Source organism: Petaurus breviceps, unplaced genomic scaffold (genome assembly GCF_028583685.1).
Source record: "Petaurus breviceps papuanus isolate PSGF00001 unplaced genomic scaffold, PetGlider_PUasm1.0 90977, whole genome shotgun sequence".
In the NCBI taxonomy this organism is placed as follows: Eukaryota; Metazoa; Chordata; class Mammalia; order Diprotodontia; family Petauridae; genus Petaurus; species Petaurus breviceps.
In genome coordinates, this window is record NW_027187391.1 from 1359857 (window position 1) to 1368012 (window position 8156).

Genomic DNA, 8156 nt, shown 5'->3' on the forward strand with positions numbered 1-8156 from the left:
CATCCAGTTTCTTCTTTTTCCCAGATGGACAAGGTAAGGCTTATTGCAATTTTTCAGGTCTCATCAAATCATGTTCAGCTTAATTTGAATGACAGCACTACATTTGTAACATATCATCATGCTAAGGGAATAAGTTGGCAATTCATAGTTTGCTAATGACCAACCGCCCAATCTTATTTGGCTTCTGTTTAGGGGAAATAGGTGAACGATGAGATGGGAAACTAAGTGGAAAGATGTACACATCACAAGAGTGTCAAGAATGCACAATATTAACAATCCAAAGGTTTTAATTTTCTACAAGATCATGTATACCCCATAAGTGGAAATATAAGGTGGTGCAGATAGATGAGAAGCCAGAGGATACACAGTCTAGGCTAAACATTCACTGAATCCCTGGTATCTAAGCATCTATAGGAACGCATCTCATGCTTCTATAATTTGTAAGTACTAATGATAGATGATGTCTTTGTAATTATGCCATTGCCCTTTACATAATTATATTACTTATTAAGGTTTGCAAAATAGGTTGTAGACCTTTCATTTGACCCCCACAAACAACCCTGTAACAAAAGTGCTACAGGCATTATACCACTTTGAAAGATCAGGAAACAGAACCTCAGAAAGGTCAAGTGATTTGGCCATGGGCACCCAAGTACCTGAAGTGGGAGTCCAACATAGATGTCTTCAGACTTGAGTGGGAGTCAAAGTCAACTCTCTCTTGACTCCAAGTACTGCTGTTTGTTTTTGTTTTTGTTTTTCCATTCTAACAAGCTGTTTGGACACTCTTAAATGAATACATAAAAAAAGAAGTGTAGACAGCTTGCACTTGAAATAGGCACCCTTCCTAGATATGAACTTCCAGGTACATAATATTATGCTCAAGGCAGTACCTGTTTATGCCACAGTTGTACACAGGGAAGTGAACACCATACACACCTAGGCAGATGCAGATTTGAATTCAGATTCCACAGCTAATATGTAGCATTTATTGGGCAGCAACAGAATATTTAACATTTTTAGGTGACAAGAGAAATTTGGGTTTGAATATAAAAATACATGATAGGACTGAAGCAAGGGATAAATTCACCATGTATCAAATGTGTACTGATTTCTAGGATCTGTGGTATTTAGTCTTAAACAGATTAAATTTCAAATAAGTATAATTTGTGTGCTAAAAGGAATCTTTGAGATAACTCATTCAACCCTTTTTTTAAATAAGAACCTCAGAGATTACAGACCAAATTATCTGTCAACATCTAGTCCAAACTTTATCCAGAAAGGACCACCTCCCATTATAATAAATCCAATGAGAGAAATGATGATTAATAGCCAATGATTTGGAAAGATTCAGGTTTCCCCCTTTTTCTTTTATTCTCATTTCCAGACCTTAATATCTGATGATTGAGTTAACCTTCTCAATCCAGACCCCACCCAGGTGGAGTACCCATTTTGTTCTGCTCAGGTTTGGGTGGGGATAAATTCTTTTAATAGATTGCCCAAGGCTGGGGTTAACTTAAGAAATAAATGACATAATCATAGTTCAGGTCCAGCCCCTCACTGTAATATTCCTTGTCTCATTAATTGTTAACCAATCAGAGTTGATTGCCATACCTGGGATCATGCCTTTTCCAAAAGCATTATTAATAAAAAGATCAAATTACCCAGAATTTATGTCTCTCAAACCTTGTTTTACATTTATTTTTAGTTTTCAACATTCATTTCCACCAGATTTTGAGTTACAAATTTTTCTCCCCATCTTTCCCCTACCCCTACCCCCAAAATATAAAGCCTATTGAATACCCCTTTCCCCAATTTATTATCTCTTATATCCTCCCTCATCCACCCCCCCCCCCAACTTTCTAGTAGGACAAGATGGATTTTTATACCCTAGTGCCTGTATATCTTATTTCCCGGTTGCCTGTAAAAAAAAAAACAATTTTTTTTAAACATTTGTTTTTAAAACTTTGAGTTCCAGATTTTTTTCCCTTCTTCCTTCCTCACCCACCCCCACTGAGAAGATAAGCAATTCAATATAGGTTGTACATGTGTAGTTACATAAAACATTTCCATAGTAGCTGTATTGTGAAAGACTAACTACATTTCCATCCATCCTATCCCTCCCCCCACTTATTCTATTCTCTCCTTTGACCCTGTCCCCTTTCAAAAGTGTTTGCTTCTAACTACTCTCTCCCCCAATCTGCCCTCCCTTCTACCATCCCCCCTCTTGTCTCCTTCCCCCCTATTTTCCTAGGGTAATATACCCAATTGAGTGTGTATGTTATTCCCTCCTTAAGCCACATTCAATGAGAGTAAGATTGTCTTGTTCCTTTTCACCTTGCTGCTCTTCCCCTCCATTGTAACAGTTTTCTCTTCTCAAACCTTTCTAAATACCATGTTAGCAAGTAGTTGTCTAGCTTCTGGTTAAAGCCTTCCAGTGACAAAAACCAACACTTCCTAAAGTATCCCATTCCTCTTTGGTTAGCTTTAGTTGTTAGGAACTTTTACTAGGCCTTCAACCTAAATTTGCCCCTTCAAAAATCTCACAGATTAGTTTTGGTTCAATTCTCTGGGATATAATCCCTCTTCTTCATGATAACCCTTAAAACACTTGAAGACAGTTATTATGATTACTTCTGAACTTTTTCTTCTACAGGCTAACCTTCCAGAGTTCTTTGACCAATCCTCATATTGCACAGAATCAAATCAACTTCACCATAATGGTTTGCCTCCTCTGGACGGTCTCTAATTTATCAATGTCCTTCCTAAACTGTAGAACCCCAAACTGAACTCAATATTCCTGGGTCTACTTAGACTGTACAGAATTCAATGAGTCTGTCTTTTTCCCCCTGGAATTTATGCCTCTCTTGATCTAGCCCAAGATTGTATGAATTTCTCTAACTTCCATATCATATTACTGACTCTAATTGAACCCATAGCCTATTTACACCCTTTAATCTTTTTCAAACAAATAAAAAACCATATGTTCCACAAGCTATACTTGTAAAATTGATTTTTGGGCCCATTTGTAAAACTAATTTTATCCTAAATTAAATTTCATTTTATTAGAGTCAGTTCAATGCTTTAGTCTATAAAGATCCTTTTGTATGTCATCTTTCTCATCCCATGTGTTGGCTATGCTTCAAAATGTAAATATGTAAAAATAAGAGCCATTCCCCAATTGATAAATGATCAAAAGATATGATCAGTTTTCAGATGAAGTAATCAAACTATCCATAGCCATATGAAAAAATATTCTAACTCACTATTGATTGGAGAGATGCAAATTTAAAACTTCTGGAGACAGAGTCAAGATGGTGGAGTAGAAGCAAGACCTCCAAGCAGTTCCAGCTTCCACATTCCCCATTCCATGTAAAAAGGGGACTCTAAACAAACTTTGGAGCTGCAGAACCCACAAAATGACCCAAAGAAGCTAACCTCCTGCTGAGGACACATGGCAGGCCGACAGGAATCAGCCAACGAAATGCTCTGGGAGCCAAGCCCAGCCCCAAGCCAAGGCTTTAGTCCCAGGGTGGGCCTGACCAGCCGCCAGCCTGAGGGACTCCAGATCAGCAGCAGCTGTGGCTGTTTCCAGATTTATCAACACATAGATGTGAAGGACAAAGTGAGAGGTCAGTGCAGTCTGGACTTTGGAGCCCAGTAAGTGGGAGTGCTTGGTTTTTGCCCCCAGGGCGAGAAGCTGCTGAACCACTGGCACAGCGCCACATGGCAGCTTCAGCCCCTGGCCTGCAGAGTGAATGAGGGGTAATCACTCTTGCTTTAACCTGCTTGGATCTGGATTGCAGTCTAGGGTGGAGGTCCTGGGGTGTGTGTCCAGCTTGCCAGAGCATGTGGAGACCTCCGAGAGGGCACCCAACTAATACCTCTGACAGCTGAGAAAACCCCAGTATTCGGGACGAAAGCTCCTCTGTCTGGTGGCAGAGTCCTACTGTGGCAAAAAGCCCAGGGGTCAAGGGACTGAGGGGTGACATGACCAGGCAAAGGAAACAAAGCAGACAGAAGATTCCAACATTACACTCCTATTTTGGGGACAAAAAGGAGCAAAGCATGGAACAGGAGAAAGACAGTGAAGTCAGAACTCCTTCACCAAAAGCTTCAAAGGAAAATACCAGCTGGTTACAGGCCATAGAGGACCTTAAGAATCAGATAAGAGAAGTGGAGGAAAAATTGGGAAGAGAAATGAGAACAATGCAAGAAAATTACAAAATGAGAGTCAACAGCCTGACTAAGGAAAATAATATCTTAAAAAATAGACTAACTCAAATGGCAAAAGAGGCTCAAAAAGCCAATGAGGAGAAGAATGCCTCAAAAAGCTGAATTTGCCAGATGGAAAAAGAATCTCAAAAGCTCACTGAAGAGAATCATTGCTTCAGAATTAGATTGGAGCAAATGGAAGCTAATAACTTTATGAGAAATCAAGATGCTGTTAAACAGATCCAAACAAATGAAAGAATAGAAGGCAATGTGAAATATCTCATGGGAAAAACCACTGACCTAGAAAATAGATCCAGGAGAGATAATTTAAAAATTATTGGACTACCTGAAAGCCATGATCAAAGTAAGAACCTAGAAATCATCCTCCAGGAAGTTCTCAAAGAAAACTGCCCTGATGTTTTAGAGCCAAAGGGCAAAATAGAGGTTGAAAGAATCCACCAATCACCTCCTGAAAAAGATCTCAAAAAGAAAACTCCTAGGAATATTATAGCCAGGTTCTGGAATTCCCAGATTGAGGAGAGAATATTACAAGCAGCCAGGAAGAAACAATTTGAATATTGTGGAAACACAATCAGGATAACCCAGGATCTGGCAGCTTCTACAATGAGGGATCGAAGGGCTTGGAATGTGATATTCCATAGATCAAAGGAGATGGGATTAAAACCAAGAGTCACCTACCCAGCAAAACTGAGTATCATGTTTCAGGGAAAATATGGTCATTCAGTGGAATAGAGGACTTTCAGGCACTCTTGCTGAAAAAATGAGAGTTGAATAGAAAATTTGACATTCAGATACAAGAAGCAAGAGAAGCATGAGAAGGTAAACAGGGAAAAGAAATCATAAGGAACTTATCAAAGTTGAACTATTAACATCCCTACGTGGAAAAACAATAATTGTAACATGAAACTTTTCTGAGTAGTTGAAGGGAATAGAAATATATATATATATATATATATATATATATATATATATCTAACTATGAGGGTATATGGGCATATGAATACATATGTGAATGTGTGTATACATGTTTAAAGGTATACATAGATAGAGGGCACAGGACAAATTTAACAGGAAGGGATGATACTTAAAAGGTGAAGTTAAGAGGTGAGAGAGGAATATAATGAGAGGAGATGGGGAGAGACAGAATGGGGTAAATTATCTCATATAGAAGAGGCAAGGAAAAATGGTTACAATGGAGGGGAAGAATAGGAAGGCAAAAGGGAATGGGTCGACCTTATTCCCATTGAATTTGGCTTGGGGAGGGAATGAAATACACACTACATATGGTATCCCACCCTCCAGGAGAGTAAGGGGGGAAGGGGATGAGGGGGGATGGTGGAAGAGAGGGCTGGATGGGGGGGAGGGAAGTTGGAAGCACCCACTTTTGAAAAGGGATGGGATCAAAGTAGAGAATAGAACAAGTGGGAGGTGGGATAGGAAGGAGAGAAATATAGTCAGTCTTTTACAATATATCTACCATGTTTTGCATTAGACACACATGTACAACCTATACTGAGCTGCTTATCTTCCCAGTAAGGGTGGGTGACAAGGGAGGAAGGGAATGAATCTGGAATTCAAAGTTTTAAAATCAAATATTTAAAAATATATATTATTATTATTAATACTATTTTACATGTAATTGGGAAATAATATATACAGGCACTGGGGCATAGAGATCCACTAGAAAAGTCAAAAGTGGTATGGGAGAAAATATGGGAGAGAGCAGTTTGGAGGAGGGGATATCCTGTGGGACTGCTATTTTGGGGCAGTGGGTAGGGGGAAAGGCAGTGGGTAGGAGAAAATTTGTAACTCAAAATATGGTGGAAATGAATGATGCAATTCAGAAGGTAATAAAGCATTTGAAAAATGAAAAAAAAAATTTAAAAAGAGACAAAAAATAAAAATAAATATAAAAATAAATAAATGAATTAAAAATAAATAAACGAATGAATGAAATTCTGATGTACTACCACATACCTATCAGATTGGCTGATAGGAAAGAAAAGGAAAATGACAAATGTTGGAGGGAATATGGCGAAAATGAAACATGAATGCATCATTGGTGGAATTGTGAACTGATTCAGCCATTCTGTAGAGCAATTTGTAACTATGACCAAAGGGCTATACAACCATTCATACCCTTTGACTTAGCAATACCAAGACTAGGTCTCAAAAGAGATAAAAAAGGAATAGGATCTATATATACAAAAATATTTATTAGCAGTTCTTTTCTTGGGGTAAAGAATTAGAAATTGAGGAGATGCCCATCAACTGGGGAATGGTTGAACAAGTTGTGTCATGTAGTTATGATTGAATGCTATTGTGCTGTAAGAAGAAACCTGGAAAGACTTGCACTGGCTGATGCAAAGTGAAATGTACTATGTTCAAAGTAATAGCAATATTGTAAGATGATTAGCTATGAATGACAGCTGTTCTCAGCAATAAAGTCATACAAGACAATTCTGAAGGATGTATGATGAAAAATTCTATCCATCTCCAGAGAAAGAACTGTTGATATCTGAATACAGATTGAAGCATACCTTTTTTACTTTATTTTTTGAGGGTTTTTTTTGGTCTATATTTATTTATTTCACAACATGACTAATATGGAAATGTTTCTATGAGTACACATGTATATCTTTTATCAAATTGCTTGCCATCTTAATTGTGGATGGAGGAGATTTGGGTGGGGGGGTGGGACGGAAGGGAGAGAATTTGGAACTTAAAGTTTTAAAAACAGATGTTAAAAATTGTTTTTACATGTAACTGGGGAAAAATAAAACGCTACTTTTTTTAAAACCCAGCAAAATCACCATGAAACATGTCATCATTTGAAGGCAAGGAAACTACTGAGATTTCCATCTTCTAGAGCCAAATAAATACAATGGTTTAAATCTATTGTGAGTTGGGAATATGTTTCCTGGGCATTTTAAATTGTTTCATTTCTGCTATATGCTTTGGATGAATTAAATGGATTATGTTTTTTAGGAAATGCTAGGCCCCAGTAACTCTTCCATTCTCTATTCCAGGTTCCATTTAATATAAAGCAACCCTCAATGAAAAATCCTAACACCAAAACATAAAATAATGTGTTTTTAGTGAAACTTTTTTTTTTAAAGAAATAACTTTAAGTGTAGGGAGAAAAGAAACATTTCAACTAGTATTTATTGAGCATCATTTGAAAGGAGAATGCTACGCTAGTCTCTCCAAGACTTACCAGCAAGTAGAAGCAAATCTTTTACATCCAAAGACTGCTGGATTAATGTTTTTCCTCCTATGATTTATATAACAATTAGTAGATGAGACCTCCATTGAACTTGAAGTCTAGTTAGGAGAAATACACACAGTGTATATGTGATCTTCCCAACTTGTGGATACTTCAATCATATTTTCACTCTAAAGCTTCAAATCCTGGAAGTGCTCTCTGTCCCTTCAGCCTCTCCTTCTGATTGGCCAATTCCTCTCAGTTAAATCTCTATTTTAGGGGAGGCCAGGTAGCACAGCGAGTAAGAGCACTGGCCCCAGTGTTGGGATGTCCTGGGGATAGAATCCAGGCTCAGACACTTAGCACCCACCCAGAAACACCTGGCCATTTAACCTTAAGCAAGTTACTTAACCCCAGTTGCTTAGGGGAGGCCAGGTGGCTCAGCTAGTAAGAGCACCTGTCCCAGTGTCAGGATGACCTGGGGATCAAATCCGGGCTCAGATACTTAGCACAACACCCAGAAATAACCGGCTGTGTAACCTTGAGCAAGTTACTTAACCCCAATTGCTTTTTAAAAAAATATCTCTTTTAAGGAGGAGGCCCAGGTCTGTCATGTCTTCCTTTCTCTCCAGGCTGCAATCTTGAGTTTCCCAGACTTTCTTGGGTATCTTCAATTTTTTCTCCTCCCCACCTTTCAGCTTCCTTTTAATGTGTTATT